This window comes from Ambystoma mexicanum, chromosome 1q (assembly GCF_040938575.1).
Source record: "Ambystoma mexicanum isolate Mex_15411 chromosome 1q, UKY_AmexF1_1, whole genome shotgun sequence".
NCBI classification, from domain to species: domain Eukaryota; kingdom Metazoa; phylum Chordata; class Amphibia; order Caudata; family Ambystomatidae; genus Ambystoma; species Ambystoma mexicanum.
The window spans coordinates 812,625,812-812,648,385 of NC_090922.1; the positions used below are offsets into that span (position 1 = coordinate 812,625,812).

General features: G+C 47.0%; 1 protein-coding gene and 1 non-coding gene across 2 annotated transcripts in view; both read left to right on the forward strand.

Moving 5' to 3' along the window:
• RGS8 (regulator of G protein signaling 8) overlaps window positions 1-22,574 on the forward strand; it is a 343,646-nt gene that overhangs the window by 33,146 nt on the left and 287,926 nt on the right. The gene's annotated exons all lie outside the window — the stretch shown is intronic.
• On the forward strand, window positions 2,275-2,381 carry LOC138565211 (U6 spliceosomal RNA). Its single transcript, XR_011301113.1, has one exon. It is a non-coding gene; the product is annotated as a U6 spliceosomal RNA (small nuclear RNA).

Consider the following 22,574-nt stretch of genomic DNA (forward strand, 5'->3'; position numbering starts at 1 on the left):
TCTGCCCCTTTTTGGGCGTGCTGCCTTCCGTCGGTCTAGAGATTTCCTCCACAGGTGCTGCTGTATCAGGTAATGTTATTGTTACAATTTGACGCTTTCTCCTTTCAATCGCTCTTTTTGGTCAAGCGTCTCTGTTTGCGTGAGAGATAACTTTCCGAGTTGTTTGTGACATTTGAGTCCTGGTGCCCAGGTTCAGGGCCGTCTGGTATAATAACATCACTATCTACCGACTCAGACTCCTTCTGTTTTTTTTTTCTGTGTCTCCTATCGACAATGCAAGGGTGACATCAAGTATCTTCCCACACATCTTCAGCAGAATATTTAATGCGAATTGCAAGGATGCAACAGAGGCTTGCAAATCACCCAGACTCGTACAACTTTCTCCTTGATCACTGCTGTTTTCTGGTTCCAATGAATCTAAGTGTACGTCCAGATTAGGGGAAGCAGATAATCTGTTGAATGCTTCACGTTGTGTGTTAATCGTCTGATGTTGATAGCTATTGATCCGATTTCCCATGCTACTTCCAGATAATGGAGTCATGGCTCTCTGCATAGATAGGCAGAGGTCTAGCAATGAATTATTATCTATTGCGCTTTCCCCTAAACCCACTGAATTGTTAATCATACTGTGGCTGACAGACTCCTTCTCCATAGTTGGCGGTAAACATATTGGGTTGGGGGTACCCGGAGGTGGGAAGAAGTCAGTAATGGCGCCTTTTTCCATTGGTACAGGTTCAGTGCCCTTGCACACTTATTCAACCCTATTGTAGAAGTCCTGCCCTTCTGTTTTCGAAGGTTGTACCTCGTGGCAGAACACTTCTTGACTGTTAGCATGATATGTCTTATCCTTCCCCTCTGTCAAAAGAACTTAAGGAGATAGAGGGTGTACGATTGGGAAAGAGATCTTGCAGTCGATTAGTTAATTAATCAGTTAGAAGGTAGAGTCCCTGGGGCTAATCATTGGCAGTAATAGCAGTGGGAGTTAGACCACCTCCGCCTTTGTAAGCAGCCTGCCCAGCTAAATTGCCTGTGATACTCTAATGCAATCCCTCCAGACTGCCAGCCGTCAGCGGCAGAAGACAGATTTCCTTAGTGAGGATTTGGTTGTGAATCCTCTTGTAGTAGTTAGCTCAGGGACACAAATGGCACTTACAGTCTTTAGCATGCTTGTGTCATATATTTATGATTATCGCAATACATTTGCCTTAAGTGCCGGCATCAAAGGCGTTGCCTGCAGTCTCCCAGCCACAGCAAAAGTAGGAATGACTGGCGCCAGTGCCTATAGGTCACTACCTCCCTTTCCGCTCTCAGCAGTCCAGTAGCCCCTGCAGCAATAGGCTGCTCAGGGTGCTGCAGCACTATGGCTATCGGAGCTCTGGAGCTCTTGTTAGGAGAGCAGCACGAGCAGCAGGGAAAAATAAGGAAGTACTGGGAGTACGAAGGGGGGTCTTGGACGGGTCTGTGGAGCAGATGCGGCAAAAAGGAGAAGTGTGGTATTTCGCCGCTCAGGCCGGGAGGGGGGGGCTAGTTCTCTATTTCCCCGAGGTGACCGTGCCTCTATAGGTTGGATGATGGCATTGCTGACACCGCGGCCAGGGAGAGAGGGCGTGTGGTAGTTTAATACTGATAGCCCTAGTCTCCACTCTCTTTGCCTTGCCTTACCTCCTTGCGGGTTCGTTTTACTCGCTTAGCAGCATAGCAGCGCGAGTCATTGGGAATCAGACGCTCCAGAACAGCTCCAGGACAGCTGCTGCCCCAGCACCCAGCACCAGGTCTGGGAAACGTTGCTCTCTGCCCTGAACGGACGCTTTCCTCAACTCGAGTGGCGTCCTGGCGTCCGTCTGCATCCGTCTGCCAGAGGAGAGCTAGAGGAAAGCACCTTGAAACGTCAAGCCACACCAACGTTTGCACTCACTGACAGAGAGACCAGCGTGTGCAGTGGCCGCTTCTGACGTATTGTAATGAAACTGTTAATAGTAAAAAATAAAGCTAGTGGAACGCCGCTCCTGACCGTTCCCACTCACTTCGACCACTGATGATTGCCTGTCGTGTTCAGAAGATAGAACTCTGAGCCGCTTTGCCTTGGGAACACTGCAGGAGTGGAAATCCTTGCCCTATTTTTGAAGTTGTGTTAACACCGATTATTGCTATTCTATGGCAATCTCCTTACCCATTGCTTTGCTTAAACAGATGTGTGCAATATTTTCTGTGAATAAAACATTGTATGTTTGTACGTATACGTGAATGGGGTTTCTAAAGCACAATCCTAGCTGGGAGCTCACTTCGGTAGCACATATACTAAAATTGGAACGATACAGAGAAGATTAGCATGGGCCCTGCAAAAGGATGACACGCAAATTTTCAAAGCGTTCCGTAGTTAAAACGAGTTGGGAAGTAACTGAGCTATGTACCCAGGGGCCACATCCAGGGGTTACGGGCAGGTTGCAGGTGTAGCAGAGGTAGTTGGAATGGGCAGGGGTATTTTATAATAGGCTGCTAATGTCTCTATCCATTTAGAGTGCGTTTGAAATGGCGTAGAGTATCCTTAGCCCTGTACACATTTTAATAAGTGCAGCATGTTTGGCCTTGCTACCAAACGGTGAACCAGGATTTCCTGCAAACACTTGTTTGAGTAAAGATTCATGGTTACGTTGTTGGGGCCCCGGGAAGCTTAAGAAAATCACCTCTCAGCATCCCCGAATCTCCTATTGGCTTAGAGATGCACTTACCCTCTCACTTTCATGGTATCTGCTGGGTAGCACAGAAACCACCCAATCTGCACGTGGTGGACAATGGCTAGACATAAGAGCTTTCTTCACGAAAAGTAAAGTGCTCAGTCTGGCAGCCAGGGTGAAAGACACTCGCCCCCAAGCATAAAGGGAGAGGCTCGCATGCTATTGATCTTGAATGGCACCCCACTGACCACCGCTTTTAGGGGTGCCACCAAAAAACATTCTTTTTTTAGACCATGTGCAAAGTTGTCATACCGGAGCCATTCATTTATAAGGCCGAGCACGATGGGAGTGCGGGGGCGCGCAGCACGTGCGGTGCAGCAGCCGCTTGTGAAGTTGCGTGAGGTTTTTTGGGAAGGCTGTTTATAAACCCTGTAGCAGGAGTCACGATAGCACTCCAGTGAGTACTGGAACAAGAAAGCGTGACAAGTTTGGAGACGCTGGTCTTTCTTGGGGAGCCAAAATGGCCGGCGCACTTCCAGAAGTTATCAACATGGGCAGCCAGTTCTGAAGAAAACATTACCGCATGCGTACTGGGGAAATGTTGAAACCAGGAAGAAGGGAAAGGTAGGAGACCCTTCGAAAGAGCACAATACGCACCCGACGACAATTTTATGACTGCAGCAATATTGAATGTGCTCTATTACTGCGGCATATTTGAATACGCTAGATATGTGTGTATGTTTTACCACTCAGCTGGTTCTGCAGTGTTTATGTATCCGTTTGTGATTCAATTTGGAACCCTTTTTTCGTTATTGATTACGTGGTGATTGCATTATTTGCACATTAGGTTCTAAGAGCGCTTTTTGGGATACATCAATGGCACTTTAAGCGCTGTGCACTTCTTGATGGCTGCATTGTGTTGGCTTTTATATGTGTAGTCGTGTCTACAATGTTCTGCTGCTGATTCAGGCGGCTTTTAAATATGAAATATGTTTAAATAAATTGACCATTGTTACTGTTGTTGATACCCTCATTCCTCCAGTGTTTCCTGCAAGTTGTTTTAGGAACAGGAAACCTCTTGTAGACCAGGGAACATCAGTCAACATCATGGCTTGCTTAGCATCTAATAGGCGAGCAAGTAGCAGAGTCTTTTAAGGGTGGGATCGCCATGAGCAGAGGACCATGTTCATCTCGAGGGCCTCATTATGACTCCTGCGGTAGCCATGCCAGTAAATAGCGGAGTCATGAATTTACCGGCACCCGGCAATGGGGAATTACTGGGGCATTCTGGCCCCGCCGGACCCAATAATTGCCCATTGCCGGGTGCCGGTAATAATTGCTCCCCATTCCCATTTGAGTCCCATTGGACTCAATGGGAATGGGGAGGCCGGATGCACCGGCACCATTCATGAATGGTGCCGGTGCATCCGACATGGTCTACACGTGGGTGCCGTTCTGCCCGGCAGGTCAGATCTGCCGGGCTGACAGGCACCCACTCGCAGACCTCGTAGTTTGCCGATCATGTATCAACGGTACAGGCAAGCTTACAGGTACCGTTGTTACTGTACCGGCAACCCTGTGATGAGGCCATTGTGTTGGTTATCCCAACACCGAAAGACAAACTGTTCCCGTCTGCTCTCTAAGCAGGGGTGAGAAGCTCCAAATGGCGGTGTGCAATGTCCAGTCAAGAGCAGCCACATGTATAGTGCAACCGGGGGGAGAGGGAGAGGGGGGGCATCTGGTATGCAGACTTCCAGTCAGCTCGCAGCTGCTCCGATTGGAAACATTGAATTAAAATAAGGAAATCTCACAGAGAGGCAAATCTCCATTACAGGTGAATTGGTCATCATTCATTATGACTTTACCAGCGTTTCTGCTGGAATGTTTGAAGACCCATTTACTAGCTGGGGGATGTGCCCAGATAAATCACTGGCTAATTCCTTGCTCTTTCCTGCTTATACCCTGCTACTTTTCTATTACCTGTTTCCTTTGTCTTTTCTGTCTGTGATCCCTGAGGCCCATGGGCATGCAGCGCCAACAATAAATAAATAAATAAATACCGTAAAACCTTTTTGTTGAATGGGTAACAGACCAAACGCAGTCATTTAAGAGCCCTGCAGCCCCTATCAGCTGTACCTGGTGGAGTTTATTGAAGACTTCTTTTTGGAGTGACCTTTCACTTGAAAACTACAGAATAGATTTTAATCTCATTGCGGCAGTTTAAAACTGCACATAGTATTTTATTATGGCTTTTCAGAGCTTTTCAAACTGAAGACGACCGAAGTTCAGCATTGTTTCTCAATGTCCAACATGTAGTAATTGCAGCTAATTGGTGTGACCTCTCCTTAACATAACTTAGCCTAAAATATTGTATAAGTGTAGCAATGTGTGTGGTCGGTCAGCTGGTGACATCAGAGGTTCTAGCAGCAAGAACGTTAGTGTGCCTGGGTTCTGGAAGTCACTGTTGGGGCAGGGGAAGTGAGAGTAGCTGGTTGGATGGCTGTGGGGGACCAGTGTTCGCCATGCATATGTTCCTTTCTTGTGTTCCTTACCTTCTCGCCTGTGCAACCACAAACCTGGAGTGCCAAGCTGACCCATGGGCATTGAAGTATCTAGAAACTAACCCTATGAGCTTCCAGGCCCCTATTATTTCACTTAAGATAGCAGATTCACAAGAGCAGAGCTGCTGATGCTTAATAGAGTGAACTAAGGAGTTTTTAACCAAAGACCCACCACCACCACACCAACCTTGTGTTGTCTATTTACATTGGACATGGTCTAATGTGATGGAACAGCAGAATGCACAGCAGGGCCGGGGCCTGTAAACACGTTTTAGTAATCATAAACATATCAAACTGGGTGTCACCAAGAAGATGAAATAGTTCTGTATTATGCTTAAGCATGGAAAGGGTGTTTAAGAGATCACATAGAGCTGGCACCCCAATGCAAAGGTTTCAGCTAAGCGTGAGTCACATTCACAAGGATAGAAGCGAAGATCATTAAAAGCAGAAGAGTGCGTCCACACATACAATTCAATCAGTTACACAACCCGGGCCTTGCACGTCAGTGTTAAAACAATTGGGAAAAAAAAAGAAATCAGAGGCTCTATCCAGACTCACAGCTGGATAACTGCCATTTCGCTTCTATGAACCATTGCCGCAGTTACTTGTCAACCTACACTTATTTTGCCGCAAAATGCGGGGGGGGGCTGCAGTCCCTCATTACACCCCTAGCTCGTCCTTTGATACACCTTACCCCTTCTCACCATCTGCATTTTGCAGCAAACAAAAGTGGTACAAAAGTCAGCAAAAAGGCATTTGGCGGAAGTAGGTTTACAAACCTGCCCAATTCTGCTGCGCCTTCCCTCATTGGCCTGCCTGGCATTGCTGCACCCACTTGAATTCCAGAAAGTGCTGCACAGCCACACCTATCAGTTTCCCCCGCCGGTGCTGCCACCAGTGCTTGCATGGGCCGTCCTGGAAGTGTTGCCCTCTAGGCAGGCTGTGGCGCCCCACTGCCTGCACCTACCAGGCAATGGTGTAAATTCTACCCTGCACTCCGCCACATGGCCTGTCTATCAGCCAAAGGTAACCCCTGAAGAACTTTAATACCACCCACACAACTCACAGATCAAACACGAGTTTGGAAAACATTGCGCCGTAATGTTTCCTAGAGGGGAAACTGGAAATCATATGAATCCGGGCAGGGGTAGACTGGGGACCAAAAGAGGCCCTGGAAATAATTACTGGGGACCAAAAGAGGCCCTGGAAATAATTACTGGGAACTAAAAGAGGCCCTGGAAATAATTACTGGGAACTAAAAGAGGCCCTGGAAATAATTACTGGGGACCAAAAGAGGCCCTGGAAATAATTACTGGGGACCAAAAGAGGCCCTGGAAATAGTTTTCAAAGTGGCTCCATATGATATATTTTCAGCAAGCCCATTGCTTTTACTATGAGGAAATTTGGCGAATACCACACAAAAGAGGCCCAGAGTGCAGAGGCCCACCGGGAAATCTCCAGAGTTCCGTATAGGCCAGTCCACCCCGGAACCGGGACTCGTTGTGCTAACGACTCTGCTCATTGATCCATGAGCAGGTGTGATCATGTCAGGCGTGAGTCCTGTGTGATGAGAATCGAGCCCATGCACAGGTTCGATCCCCGGGTCCGCGCTTAGAAACCTCTGGGTATTAAGCGTTATAAATAACCTATCATATCATATCATGTATTATGACTTGTGTGTAAGCACCGGGGGCTGCTGCACAGGTGACATGCACGTGTTATTTCTACAATGTGTGTCAGCGGCCGCTTCTTATTCTTCTAAGACTGGGGCATATTTGCCAGGGGGCGTACGTGTATATCAGGGATGATGCCAGTGTCTCAGGTCTGTTGCCTATATGCCAATACCAATCTGAAAGTGGTGACTCTGATGTCCTAGCGATGGCGCCTTCGTAACTGGGCTGCTGTATTAATGCCCGCGTGTATCTGCAAGGGCGGATGTGTACATGCCAGACATGGTGGGAATACAGTCTTTATAACGCACATTTGATATAGAATGCACATATAACGAAAATGTTATAACGAAAAACGTATGTAGGTTAGGGTGGGGTAAAGGGTAAATCTTGTGGGAAACAGTTGGGGTGGGTTTTAGGGGTGGGAAGCTGAGGTTTGGGGGGACTGCCCCCCCAAAAAAAAGTGTTATATTTTGTTGTAAAATGTTCGTTTTATGTGCGTTCTACATAAAATGTGTAGTTATAAAGGCATGTAACCCTCTGGTGCTGTACACCAGTGCTGCCTTCTAGGTGCCACTACATATGTGTCAGGGATAATGATCCGGAATGAGGACTCGTCCTGTTCTTCCCCAGTTATTATAATGCGAGCGCCTGGAGTCTGCCGCCTCTGTGCTGGCGACGGTGCACGGTACAAGTCAACATAACATAACATTATTATTCGGGTATGTATCGAGCGTGGACCTAGCACAGGAGCGCTTTACAAGTTCACAATAAACACAAAGAAAAGGAATGGATTCTTCTCTTGAAGGTTCTGAAAGTGGTTCATTTCTCTGCAACCTGTATTGAGAGATTTGCGTTTTAGCGCCATATCTCAGTGCCTTGTGCACCTGCTTTAAAGATGTGCGTGTAACCCAAAGTTGGTCACACTTCCCAATCGCAGGAAACAATGCAATCGAGATGTGCATCTGCTGGCAAGGTGTGTATCCCTGCCGAATCTGGGCGCACTTTGCAAACCCAGTGCTATAATAGCCCACTTCCCTTTGAGCCCCTGCGCAGAGATCAGTGTGTAATCTGCTTGGCACCCATTCCAATTCTAAAGCTGGCCCAGGGTTTCCCTCGCAGAGCACAATGAATTGAGCACTATTGCAGCATAACTGGGAAGCCTGTGGGTCAGAGGTTCAGATCTCAGTAAGACAGCTTAGTGGGGTAAGCACCTGCTGCGGACTTGCGCGCGCACGTGTGTGTATGTGTGTAACCTGTCAGTCAGAAGTGCACAGTTCAGGACCATTAATCAGTGGGTTGACTTGAAACCCATTTGAAAAGATCCCTGCACTGCACAGGCTTACGTCTCTGAAGGGCTGACTAACAGAGGCATGTCTACCCATTATACAAGGGGCACATGTCTCCAGGTACCCCCTGCTCTGCCTCTCTCACCTCAAAGACAAACAAACCGGACTGCACAAGGCCTCCCAGTGAGGTATTATCTTGTTAACATATCCCAGCAGCAGGCCATTTGCAACTGGAAGAGATTAGTGATGGGAACTGGTAACTGGCAGCGCTATTCCTGTAGCAGCCCTTTCCTTAGAATTGTATATGTTTTGAATAAGCTATTCAAGCGGGATTGTTGTGTGATTAAAAATTATGGAGGTACATAACAAACTCCACCCTGTGTGAAACAATGACCGTCAATATTTCATGTCACTATGTGTCTGTAGGAGATTTTGTTTTGGGTTCTCTTTAATTTGCATGCTGAAACTACAAAAGCAACAATTATGGGGGGTCATTTTCCAAGTTAGCGGAGTGGCAGTATGAGCGTTTACCACTACTTTTTATTCCCCACGGGATGCTGTATGATTTGGAAGGCACAATTGGAGAGCGTAGTGGACTTGACATGTTTGCCTGCTCTTCTAGATCCGCCAGCCAAATCTGCTTGGTTTTTCATCAGTATCAGCCTCATCACGAGTTTGGTGGTAACCCTTAAATGCGGCTTTAACACTATCACCACCGCATTTAAGGGTCTGCCAAATCACGGGTTTGACTGCATTTACCCCCAGCTCTTACTTGGGGGTAAATGCGCTGTGAATTTTCTGATTTTTAGCACAATTACCGTGCAGTAATACCGCCGATTGTAGTTGCGCTGAAAATTCCCCATTGGGCACAATGGGGTATTACCGTTCTGCCAAACCCATGATTCGGCGCTAATAGCGTCAGAGGGGTTGACAGTAGCTACTAGCCCCGGCAGTATCCCAGCGGTAATACCGCGGGATACCGCCCAACTAGAGATGAGGCTTTATGTATTTTTATGGCGGCGGAAACCCAATGAAATCCTATGAAATCGGCCTGACTTTTAAACCTAGTACAAGCATTCAGATTCCCTATGAATCCATTGTAGATACCTCCCGACATCGTTAATTGTGGAATGCATCTGGACTTTCCTAGTGACATAGTGTAAAAGTGTCAAGTAAAGGCGATTTCGCCTGTATTTCACTCTTTATTTTTCCACCACGTGGTTGAAACAAATTTGTATGGAGGGGACCTTTTGCATAGAGGTACAAATGGAAGGGGTGCCCTCTGAGCAATTTAGAGTTTAAAACAAAATGATCAGATACTCTTTTTGATAAACACAGTTCTACAATGATGCATACATACATTGTTGGGTTGGTTTATCGTGTGACTTTTACACATTTAAACTCATCCGCACAAAACTGAGTATTATTTTAGATCTTCAACCCCAAACATTAAAAAATAGTTATACCAACTTCAGCTAATGAAGATATATGGTCAAGTACCTACATTTCAGACTAGGCTCAAATTCTAGAGACATCACGTAACCAAAGTGTGTGATCTAGGGTAAATAATGTAATCTCACTGTGCCTTATCTGCCAAATTTAAGTGCCCCTAGACGTGAATCAGTTTGCATTGTACACTATTCCAACAAGAATTCACTCATTGTGTAATAGACCAGCGATTCTCTATATAATGTAATAGTGGCCATTAATATTCATCATACAAAATAAACCCGTGCAGGCTTTACCCTTCATACCAGTAACACATTTGTATGCCATAGTAAGAATATATATTCAGAAAGGCTGCACCAGTGTAGGCCAGTCTAAACATGAAAGACACTTAGAATGTTTGCTTTTTCCTTGATACCCAGTAAAAAGTGCCAAGACACGGTAAGAAAATAAATCCAGACTGGCTATAGCAGTGTAGGCTGGTCCAGCCACGTAATAACACTTGCCATGCTTTATTTACCATTGATTCCATTAACACATGTCACGCCACTGTAAGAACACATATCCAGGCTGGATACACCAAAGTAGGCCAGTCTAGCCATGTAATAACATCACCATGCTGGCTTTATTTTTGATTCTCATAAAAAGTTAAACGCCGCAGTAAACCATATTTTTATTTCATTTCAGCTTTATTTCTGTAATTTTTACCATAAAAGCCAGCATGTTAGAAAAAATGTATCATCAAGACATAAAACATAGCAAACTAGTAATAAAATCGAAACCAATCACAGGGATTTACAAAATAAAAACATAATTAAAACACCATTTCCCGTACGCCTTCAGGCAATTATTAAAAAACAATAACATTCGAAAGGGCCAGTGTGCCTAAAGTGCATAATAGTTTAAATTGGGGAACTAGCTGCTCCATACCTGGGGATCCTCCTGCAACCCTACTGCAGGCAAAAGGAAAAAATGATTCCTTTACAACAATCCACCTATCGACACAGTAGCAATATTGTATGCATGGAAAATTCCCTTTAACTGGGGCCAGTTTCATAGGAGTCCAAGATTTAATTTCATACAAGTTCCGAATGAGGAGGGATACCTTTCACAGTGGTTAGTCCCATGGAGGGCTGGGCATTACTAGCTTCAATTTCACAGATTTGGACCTCCTTCGCCAGGCACTAATCAAAACCCGCCCTATTGTAGAGGTGGCAAGGCAGTGCTTGGCTGCCAAGCAGAGCGTTAAAGCCTCAGCAGTAGTAATGACTCAGTACTGTCCAAAAATATGTTTTAGTGAAGCTCTCCTCAGGCCAGCATAATTGCGACACAGGAGTAGAAAGTGGACTATGTCTTCCCTTGCCCCTGAGCAAAGAGGGCAGAGCGGACTAAGATTAATAATCCACCTGGACCTCACAGAAGCTAATGGCAATATGCCCAGGCGTGCCTTAACAAAAAGATCTCATTGCTTTGGGATAGATTAGGTCCAGGTAGTATTCAAAGCCCTGGTTCTGCTTCATGGCCCAGCATCTACTAGATTGGGATGACATCTGCAATCTCCTTCCAATTTGTGCTTCTCTTCCAGCCACAAAAGTACAATGTACACTGCCCTTTGAATTGACATTAATAGTAGTCGGGTTGACCCAGAAGTCAAGGAGGCCAATGACTCAGGATTCCTTTCTTAGAAATGATAGCCATGGAAGGCCCTTTGCTCCTTCCTGTGCCATTACATCCTCTACTGCTCCCGGTATTTGAGCAGGTTCACACTGTTCCATAGCCTTAGCCAGTAAAGAACAACACCCCAATAGCTCAGCACCATAAACAGCAGCGTGTCATGCCTGGGCCATATAGACCTCCAAGGCCACCCCCACAGCCCCACCCCCATGTTCTTTAGCAAAGTTGGCTATTAGACCGCTATATGTGGTTAACTTCAATCCTGCCTTCAGCGTCTGCTCCCCCAGGTGCAGTCTTTATTGATTTTTAGCCCAAAAAAGTAATATGTTTTGACCTGCTGGATTCGTACTTCACCCAGTTTTATATTGATTCTAGCAGGCTTTTCCCCCTGTTTCCTCTGAGCAACATGGCCTTGGTCTTTTCGTTATTAATTGTCAGGCTGTTTTTGATACAAAAACCTGGAAAGATGTCCAACTGGCAGCACTGTCCCCCAGGTGTCAATGACAGTAGGACTGCATTGTCAGCAAACATCAGAACAGGAATGCTGGCTTGTGAGCTCTATCTGTCCCACAGCGGGTCCTCATGCTGTTGCCCTGATGTAAAGCTCAATGGCATTTAGTACATTTTTAGGGATGCCTAAATCCAACAGGATCGATCGTAACCTTGCCCTCGGGACAGTGTCAAAAGCTGTCATTAAGTCTATAAAAACCGCATAAATTGACATTTTTCTCAGGGAGACATATTTATCACACAGCAGTCGCAGCCTCAGGCACTGGTCTACTATACTAATACACTTTTTTAACCCCACCGGTAAATGATTTAAGACTCAAACCACTCCGATCTAGCTTCCAGGTGACCCAATACGGCCTTAACAAAGATCTTACCCCCAGCATCAAGAGGGGAGATTGGCCTGTAGTTGGGCGGATGGTTTCTGACCCCCTTCTTGAAGATGGGTAAAATGACAGCATGGGCCCCAGCAACAAGACTGCTTTAAAAAGTATGGTCATGCATGGTATCCAGATTGATGGTTCATTAGCAAAACAATAAACTAGAGTCATAGCCGGGCCTGGTGCTTTTCCTATTCTTTGGCTCTCCAGTGCCAGCTTAACTTTCATCTCCCTGACGACTAAGTGCAAATCATCTTGCTCTAGGATTAAAGCATTCTGGTCAATCACCGCCCCAGTCTCTATTCTCCTCGTAAAGGCTCTGAAAATGGGCTGCCCAAGTCTCCTTGAGTATGTCTCCCTGGATTAAGTTCTTCTCCACAGGACGCCCCTGCTCACCAGTTCCCAGAACTCGTTTGTGTTTTAATTTTTAATTGCATTGAGCAATGCTTCCCATAGGCCCTCCTTGTATTCAAGCTTCCTAGATTTTGCAACCCAGGTGTAGTTTGTCTGTGCTTCGCGCAGTGGTCGTATCCCTTCTATGCTCACCAGTCTAGTCATGTAATAACACGGCTCACATTTGCTTTACCCTTGATGCCCAATAAATGTGCTATACCACTGTAACAAACAAAATCCAGGCAAGCTGCAACAGTGTAGGACAGGCTAGACACGTATCATATTCCTTAATCCCTTGATGACAGGTACAAAGTAGCATGCCAGAGTAAGAACATATATCCAGATTGGCTGTGCATATGTAGGGAAGTCTTGCTTTACTTTTGATGCCAGTAAAACATGTAATGCCACAGTAGGAAAGGATATCCAGAAGGCTGCTAAAGGCCAGTCTAGACATGTACTAACACTAATCCTAGAGGGTTTACCATTGAAGCCCAGTAAAAAATGCCACTACTCAGTAAGAATACAGACTGCCTGCACCAATGTAGGTCAGTCAATCTACATAAGAAAACATAGCACGTTTGATTTAAGCTAAATGCTCAGTAGTAAATGGCATGCCACCGTAAAAAAATATTTCCAGAAAGACTGCAATAATGTAGGCCAGTCTAGCAATGCAATGGCACTTATTATGTTTGATTTACCCTTAATGCCCAGTAAAAATGCCATGCCACAGTAAGAAAATATATCCAGACTGATTTCAACAATGTAGGCCTATCTAGCCAAATAAAAACACGTTACATGTTTCCTTTAACCTTGATGTGCATGAAAATATGCCCTGCCACAGTAAGAAAATATATTTAGACTGCCTGTACCAATGTAAGCCAGTCTAGACATGCAATAACACTCATCATGCTGTTTTTAATCTTGAAGTGGGTAAAACATGCCATGACACATTAAGGATATATATCTAGACTGCCTGCACCGATGTAGGCTAGTATAGCCACATAATAACACTCATCCTACTTGCTTTACTCTTGATGCGCAGTAAAACATACCATACCACAGTACATGCAGACTGGCTGAACCAATGTAAGCCAATATAGCCATGTAATACCACTCATCATGCTGGCTATACCCTTGAAGTGAGTAAAAAAAGCATGACACAGTAAAACTATATATCCAGACTGGCTGCACTGATGTAGGTCAATATAGCCACATAATAACACTCATCCTACTTGCTTTAGCCTCGATGCTCCGTAAAACATACGATACCATAGTACATGCAGACTGGCTGCACCAATGTAGGTCAGTATAGATATGTATTAATACTTATCATGTTTATTTTACCATTGATGCCCAGCAATAAAGTGCAATGACAAAGTAAGAAAATATATCCTGTCTGGCTGCACCAGTGTGGGCTACTCTAGCTGTGTAATTACATTCATCATCCTGGCAGCTTTATCCTTGAGATCAATAACAAATGTCATGCCACACTAAGATGTGTGTCAATGGGCTCTAATGAGGTGGGTAGCCCCCTCAGAGGATGCTGGAGTTGAAAGTTCTTGGCAGTTGCCATGAATACCCTGGCTGTGAAGAGCCAAACATGAATACATGTGGCATGTTGTTTCCCCCTCCCTTTCATGTTCCCCCTTGTGCCTCCCTCCTGTCTGTCCCTCTGTGCAACTCCCCCGCAACTCCGTAGGCCCCCCTCCTCTTTCCTCCCTGCACCTTCTATGGTGCTCTCTGTCTCACCTATCTCCTCTAATTGCTTTTCTATTGACTATCCTATCCCTCTCACTAAGTCTGACAGGAGGAAGTTCCAAAGGGACATCCTGGTCTCCACCCCAGGCCTCCCTATCACTGATACCTACACCAGTGCTTCATCCAGACAGACCCTTACTAACATCCTCTTTGTCGTTCCCTCTCCAGGCCTATGGCTCCCCCATATGGTCTCTATTCTCTCTCCTTTTTCCTCTTATCCCATTAATGGTGGCACCCAGTAGCAGGCCCGCCTGGCCCCCTTACACTCCTCTAAGACCATTATTAATGTCTACTTTAATGGAACCGTCTTGGTCCAGGGCCCTCAGGCTAATCTCCTTTTTGATAGACGCTTCCCGCGCCTTATCGATTTCCTTCCCTCTCCTGCTATCCCTTCTTACCCCTCTCTAGCTCCTTTGCCACCACCTTCCTCGGCCACCTCTCTGACACCTCTTTCTGCTTCTCTGGCCACCATGTTGCCTCCTTCCTCCACCACCCATCTGGCACTCTCTTCTTCCTCTCTGACTACCCTGCCTTGTCTTCCTTCCTCCTCTGCCCATCAACAGGCACCTCCAACACTTCCGCAGGGTGTGCCTCTGGCCTGTGCCCCTCCACAGAATTCCTTCAAATGTGGAGACCTGCTCCACATCGCTACTCTCAACTCTTGCTCAGATGTCAAACATTTCTCTGATATCTGCCGTCTCCTGGAAGAGTTTGATTTGGATGTACTCAGTCTCACCGAAACCTGGTTCCCAGCCAGCTCTGTCATGCGTTTTGACACTATCCTTCCTGATGGCTACAAGATCCTCTCCATACCTAGAACCTACCGTCCCGGTGGGGGTGTAGCTTTGATTTTGCCAGAATGAATCCCTGTGTCTATCAATCCAATGCAGGACTACTCCTCCTTTGAATGCCTGGTGTGCAGGCTTTCTATTTCTCCTAGCCTCTCTCTCACTTTGGCCACTATATACAGGCCGTCTGGCCAGGTTACCCTCTTCCTCTCTGAGTGGGATGACCTCTCCTTGTCCCTCCTTGCCTCTACCTCTCAACTTCTCCTCCTCAGAGACCTGAACATCCACTTGAATGCTACGAGCCCTTCTTCGGAACTCTTTTGACAGCTGCAACTCTCTCTCTCTCTGTCTATTCTTCCCTCTGGCCCGACTCACTCTGCAGGGCACACCCTGGATGTTCTTATCTCCTCAGACCTCCCATTCTCTAACTCTCTCACCACTACTCTCTCTTGGAGTGACCACTTCCTCCTTTCCTCCCACCTCTCTCTCTCGCTTCCCCTCAGGTTCAGCCGACTCCAGCACTGCCAGCCACCTTCTCGGCCATCCAACCCATGAAGCGTGTGTCAGTTGAGGCTTTTGCCGCCAGAAGCTCTCCTCCTCCTTCACCTTTGGATGACTCACACCCTGACACATCCCTCTCTAACTCACACCCTGACACAGCCCTCTCTAACCTTCATCGCTCTATCTCTAACACTCTGGATGCCCTTGCCCCTGTCATGAGGATCCGCTTGAAGCCCAAGACCAAGTTCAACTATTGGTAAGATTCTGACTTTGCCACCCTTAAATGTAAGTGTAGGATGGCTGAGAGGAAGTGTAGGGCATCAGGCTGACCCCCTGACAAACTGGACTGCCGCCTTCTCCAAAGGCAATACAGACTCTCTGTCCTCTCCTAGAAGAGAGCCTACATCCAAGCCTGCATCTCTGCGGCATCTAAGAACTTGGCCGAACTTTTCAAAATCTGCAAGGAGCTGGCCAATCCTGCCGCAGTCTCTACCTCTCCTGTTCCCTCCCAGGCCCTCTGCATGGCATTGGCTTCTCATTTCACCACTAAAACTCAGGACATCCTGTCCACACTCTGTTCCTCTGCTTCCTCCTCTTCTACCACTCCTGGCCCGTCTGTGGCAAGCTCTTCTCCTCCTTTCTGCTGCTTTCCCTTGTTTACCCCTGACAATGCTTCTAGACAAGTCTGATCTATGAATGTCTCATCAAAGTAGGTTCTCCCTTGCTTATCCAGAACCATCACGGACCACATCGACACCCTTGCTTCAGCCTTGGGCAATTTCTGCAATCACTCCTTTGCCACTTAAACCTTCCCCTGCCCCTCAAGCTCTCCCTTGTGCACCCCCTTCTTAAGAAGCCCTCTGCCGATCCTTCCTCTCCGGCTAACTATCGCTCAATCTCCATCACTCCTTTCCTGGGCAAACTCCTGGAAAAGCTGGCCATCTCCCAGCTTAATCTGCATACTGAATCTGTTGCTTATCTACACAACCACCAGTCTGGCTTCAGAGCTGCCAGAAGCACAGAAACTGCTCTCCTGAACACCCATGAAGACCTGCTCTCTAATCTTGACTCTAATTTTCCTTCTGTATTCATTCTCCATGATCTATCCTCTACTTTTGATGGTCAACCATGCCAAACTGCTCAATCACCTCCGTGTTAACCTGGGTATCACTGATCAGGCCCTGGCCTGGTTGACCTCCTTCCTCACCGACTGACACTTTCAGGTCAAACTGGGGTCTTTCCTCTCTTCTATCTCTCTCTCTACTTGTGGTGTTCCACAGGGGTCTAACCTTTCTCCCTGGATTTTCAATCACTAACTGGCACCTCTTAACCACTGCATTGCTACTTTCTGGTTCAACTTCCAGTGCTGTGCGGATGACACCGAGCTCTCCTTCAGGCACCTCTGCTCCTTCTCTCATACCAGACTGTCTGGCCGCAAATCAGGACTGGTGTGCCGCCAATGATCTCTGCGGTAATGCCAGTAAGACTGAGATCCTCCTTATCGTTACACCTGCTCCCTCCTTTCCTCTCTCTCTCTGACTGCCCACTCTGGGCCCTCTTCCTGCTCCTTCCTATGAGGCTAAGAACCTTGGTGTCATCTTCAACCATACCCTCTCCTTCTCTCCTCAAATCTCTGATGTCTCCAAGAAGTCAAACTACCAGCTGCACCTCGTCAGAGGTATTCTCCTTTTCTCACTTTCCCCCAGAAGCCAGAAGCTCACTGTCTCTAGAGCTCTTGTCCTCTCTAGGCTGGACTACTGCAACCTACTCTTTGACCTTTACAACTTATCCAGAACAGGACTGCAAGACTTGTCCTTGGCCTCAAACCCAGGGATCATGTCGCTCCAGCTCTGAAATTTCTTCATTAGCTCCCTGCGGCTGCAAGGATCAAATTCAAGAACCCTTGCATCGTCTGCAAGACTTTCTGAGGCCTGGGACCGCACTACCTCCAACTTTCTCTTCCTAAACATCTTCCTTCTTGAGCTCTCTGCTCATCCACCTCCAGCTCTCTGAGGGTCAGATGCTTCTCCAAGCAGAGAGTGGGAGGTAGATCTCTCTCCTGGGCTGGGGACTCACTCTTTAACAGCTTCCTTGCCTCTCGCCAACTTGAGCAGAACCACCTCCGGTTCCGGAAGCAACTCAAGACCTTCCCTTTCGCTTCTGCTTTCTCTCTTCCTTTCCTCTGCTGATGTCCCTGACTGCTCCGCGCACTGGTCACCTGGCTACCCTCTGAACACGGGCCCAGGCTCCCGCATGTCCAGTTGACCTCCCACTGCCTCCGGGCTCTCCCAGCACTTAAGGGTCTGTGTCTGCAACCTTACAGTGCCATCTCTATGCGCTTACGAGCCACCCGCTGACTGCACTTATTGAGTTACCTGCACTTCTCCTTCCCCTCCCCCCGGCACATCTCCCCTCCCTCTTCCCCACACTTGCACAATCTGAATGATATAAGGCCTACTAAGATCATTGTTTTTCCCTCCCTTTGTTTCCCCCTCCTTGTCTTGTCGTGCCTAGAAACACGTGTGTACAGGGGCGTTATAAATGCCATATCTTATCATATCACATCATGCAGAAGGCCATGCAGGTCCTAGGGATCCGGGTGAGCAGAAGGTAGTGGGGAAGATCTCATGGATATGACTGAGCTGCAGGGAGGGGAGGGTGTTTCATAGATATGGCAGGGCTCCCAGAAGGAAGTGCTGTGGCTGAATGGAGGGAGAAGCAAAGACCACCCAGGCATGGTTGTGCTGCTGAAGCATGCGTTTCTCTTGGAGATCTGGCTCTGATCTGGAGATGCGGACAGATTCTATGGATAAGGCAAGAGTTTAGGAAAGTGGGCAGGTTCCAGATCTGTTTCTGGGCTGCATCAATGGTAGCATACCCAAGGCTGTAGCTATGTTTAAGGGAGCCATAACTTTTTATAAAAAAATATTGCTAGTATAGTTATATTTGGATATTTCCTTATGTTAATCCAATCAATGTTATCAAGAATGAAGCCATGAACATTTAAAAACAATATTTCATGTGGCTGTCATGTTGAAGGTGAGCAGGCCCCAAAATTGAGGCTGTGCCACAGGGATGCAACCGCCTCTACTGAATGGGCTGGATTTCAAGGAGTTGAGTGGGCTTCACTGGTGTGGCTGTGATTCAGGGGCTAGCAGAGATGCGGCTGAGTTGTGGAAAGGCGAGTATGCCCCAATCATGCTGCTTTCCTGTGGTAACATGTACAGGCCGAGATGTGGCTTATGTGCAAGGAGGCAGGCTGACCACGGCAATGACACTTAGCTGCAAGTAGACGCCACGCCCAGGGGCGTGGCTGGATGAATTGCAGTCTCAGGGCAGCCTCAGGGATGTCACTGGGCTGCTTTCAAGCAACATACCTGGCGATGTGCATGGCCTGTAGGGGTCAGGTCATCTCAGGCCATGCATATGCCGAACGCGGGCCTGCAAGGCATTATGGATATGGCTCAGAGGTGGGATTGGGCATTCGTGTGGAGGTGAATACTAGCTGTAGCCATAGCTTCCAGTGAGCCGTTGTTTCATTTCTGCTAATGTTCTCAATCCTGATCTGCCTCAGAAAGCCATTACTGCAATAACTGAAAGGGGATTAAGGCCTGGGGACGCTTGTGGGTATTCTCTCAGCCGAGGCATGCTCTGATGGCAAGGCTTTGAACAGCAAACTGTGGCACCTATCAGCATGCTGCAGTGCTTCTCAGTCAGTGTATCATGCCATCGGAACCCAGATACAAAACTCCAGACCCAAAACAGCGTACCCACAAAGACACCCCAATAAGCCAGCTTGTAGATCTTCCAACCAAATCTTCAGACACTGGAGACCAGAGGACCTCACCATGGTTACCCAAGTTCACAGCCAAGACCAAAGCCCGCACGATCAGGAACTCGAAGCCAAAAACATCAGATGCCGAAATTCACAGTCCATGTGCAAAACTCCACATCCATGGCCTCAAAGCCGATTTCAAGACCCATGCCCAAGGTGACTTCATACGTATTACTAACAACCGGTCCTGGGTAAGAAGCCTACCAGTAGTCTGCAATCCCCTGATCAGAGTGGAGAGAAATCTGTCATAGTATCCTGCTCTTGATGTGGCATTAGCATGTGTTGGAGCCGCCCATCCTTGCCTTGAGAGGTGAGTAGAACTATCATGACAGCTTACAGACCTCTTGTTTATTATGTCTATTGTCAGAGCCTATTGTGTTCCTATGGGTTTTCTGGCTGGGGCTTTTAATACTGGCACCAGTGTTTCTCCGTATATGTAATTGAACGTGGTAGCTGTGCCCTCGCAGCAGCTATGCATTGCAATTGAAGACCGTCTCACACTCCTCTGATCCAATCTTAGGTACATATGGGTGCTGGTTTACCACTCTTGAAAGTTAAGCTTTTATCTACTGCCACTTGCCATTGTGGCATTTGTGTTTGTACCTCGCTTCACCTCACTATGGTCACACACACCATTTCTGGAGCAGAGCTGTGTTTCGTCATCTAAAGGTTGACTCTGACTCCAGCCTGCATCGTTACCGTCGCTTTCTTCGAATACCATTTTACCTAATGAGATTTCACCTAATTTATTTCACCAAAAATGGTAGGGGAAATTGGATATATGTAATGCATATTAGGTGGGGTGTGGGGCCGGGGGCTGCAGAGGGTCTCCCCTAGCATTATATATATATATTTTTTTAAATGTTTAAAGTAGATTTAAATTTTCGGTTGAAATAGATTCGGTGAAATCTCCATTAGGTGAATATTTTCAAAAAATCACATACACCCTACCTGCAGTCCTTATATCTGGAAACCAATGTTCTAACACATGGGGCCTCATTACGACCCGGGCGGTAAGGGATTACCGATACCGGTAAGGGCACTGGTGCCGGTAATCCCTTACCGCCCAATTCTGAGATCCCTTTGCGGGTCCTCCCTTAACGACTGGTTTTACGAGCCGTTAAGGACGGGACCCGCAAAGGGACCATGGAGGTAATTACGGTACCGCAATTTGCGGTACCGTAATTACTGCCTTCCCCATTTCCATTGAGCCCTAGTGGGGCAAAAATGGGAATGGGGAAGGGACAATGTTGAATGGGGAATTACCGCCCTGCCAACCTTGGAATGGGGCGGTAATTCCGCCATTCACCATGGCGGAATCGGTAAAGTACCGGCGTCAACCATGGCGCTAATTGCGCCATGGTTAACGCCTGGGTCGTAATGAGGCCCATGGTGTCTTTCTCTCCTATCCTTGGGTTGTCCCTTGTTAGTTAGGCATTGATTTATTTACAAGGCAAGCTGATATTTTGACTCCAAAGATCTTAGAAGTATTTCCAGCATACAACATTGACAGGGTGATGTGAGTTATCACCTTACAATAGGTATAGGTTTCATGAAGTATTTGACCATGGCGAAAGGGAGGTGGGAAATAAACCTGGGGCGGAGGCTCCAGAAAGCCAGCACTACCTCCATAAATGCTACAAGAGCAGGGAGGGACAGATGGGAAGGTGCAAGTGTTGGGGAAGGGGTGAAAGGAGAGAGCTATGGCAGTTGCTTAAAGAGTAGGGGAGATCAAGGTGTAAGGGGCAAAGGGAGGAAAGCTGCATGAGTGTAGGGTGGAGTGGGGGATTGGAATGGGAGGTAGAGAGGAGGAAAAGGACCAGATTAGATTATGAAGGATAGATTAAGAATAGGGACTTTTGCGAAGATAGCCTTTCCTCGGGGCGGGGGGTTCACTGCGAATAAATAAATAAATGTGTTGTGTGTTTGGGGCTAAGGGGGTGGCAGGGAAAGGTGGTGGGGGGTAAGAAGAGGGTTGCGGGATCACACCATTAAAAAATAATGCATCGAAAACTGCCACAGTGAACAAACCCTGGGGAAATGCCAACAGCTAAAATAGCCGCGATGAAAATCCTGGAAACTGAAACGAGTAAGGATTTTTGGAGCCATTTAAAGTTTGGAAGATTAGGAGAATTTTTGATATTAGGCGTCAGGGAATTCCAAATGTGTTGAGCTAGAAGACAGCTTGTGCTGAAGCGCGAGGGGGCCCAGGGAGGGCGAGGCGTGTTTAGGGAAATAGACTAGGATGATCGGAGTGGCCAGAAAGGTGGACAGTGAGAAGTAGGCTTAGATACATAAGCAGAGCGGTGGGATCCAAGTAATGTGTGGATTCGAAGACTATTAGGCGGAATTTAAATGTTGCCCAGTTCCGTATTGAGGGTGAATAGAGGGTGTACAGAAAGGTTAAGAACCTTGTGTTCCGTATTGAGAGTGAATAGAGGGTGTACCGAAAGGTTAAGAACCTTGTTTTGTAGAGCAAATTAGTAGTTTGGCAAGCCAAAGACAAGACTTCTGCCAAGCCAGGTTCCTGACTATTGAATAATGTTCATTTTGCCTCCAAGCATTAGGCTGGAAATTCAAAAGCACTCCTTTACTTGCACCTCTGCCCCCCGCCCCCCATTTGAATGTGATACAGAGTCCCAGTCTCCTACAGGTCTGCCCCCAAAAACTGGGGATGTTTCTACAAGTGATTCCCAGGGGCAGAGTTATCCATTATCAGCAGCATGTTATCTTAGTCGCACATGCCATCATTTCAGTAACTTCGTGGCTGCCAAGTGTTCCACCAGACAACCCCTCTCTTGTAATGTTGCGTATAGCCATCGACGCCTCTCCAACCCCAACACCCAGATGCCATTTTTTTCAAGATTTCAATGCTTAATTCTTACTGCAAATGTGGCAGGAATTCTGACAGCATATATGTCCCTCTCCTCGCAATGACCGTGGTATTCAGCAATGTGTACAGGTCTACACATGATGCCAGGCGTTTAAGTGCCAAGCTGCCATGGCGTGTCTCTGCCGCATCTCACAGTCATATGGAAAGACATTAGGGTTCTTGAGACAGCTTTGGAGTGATGGGTGTGTCAATAAGTGGGAAACC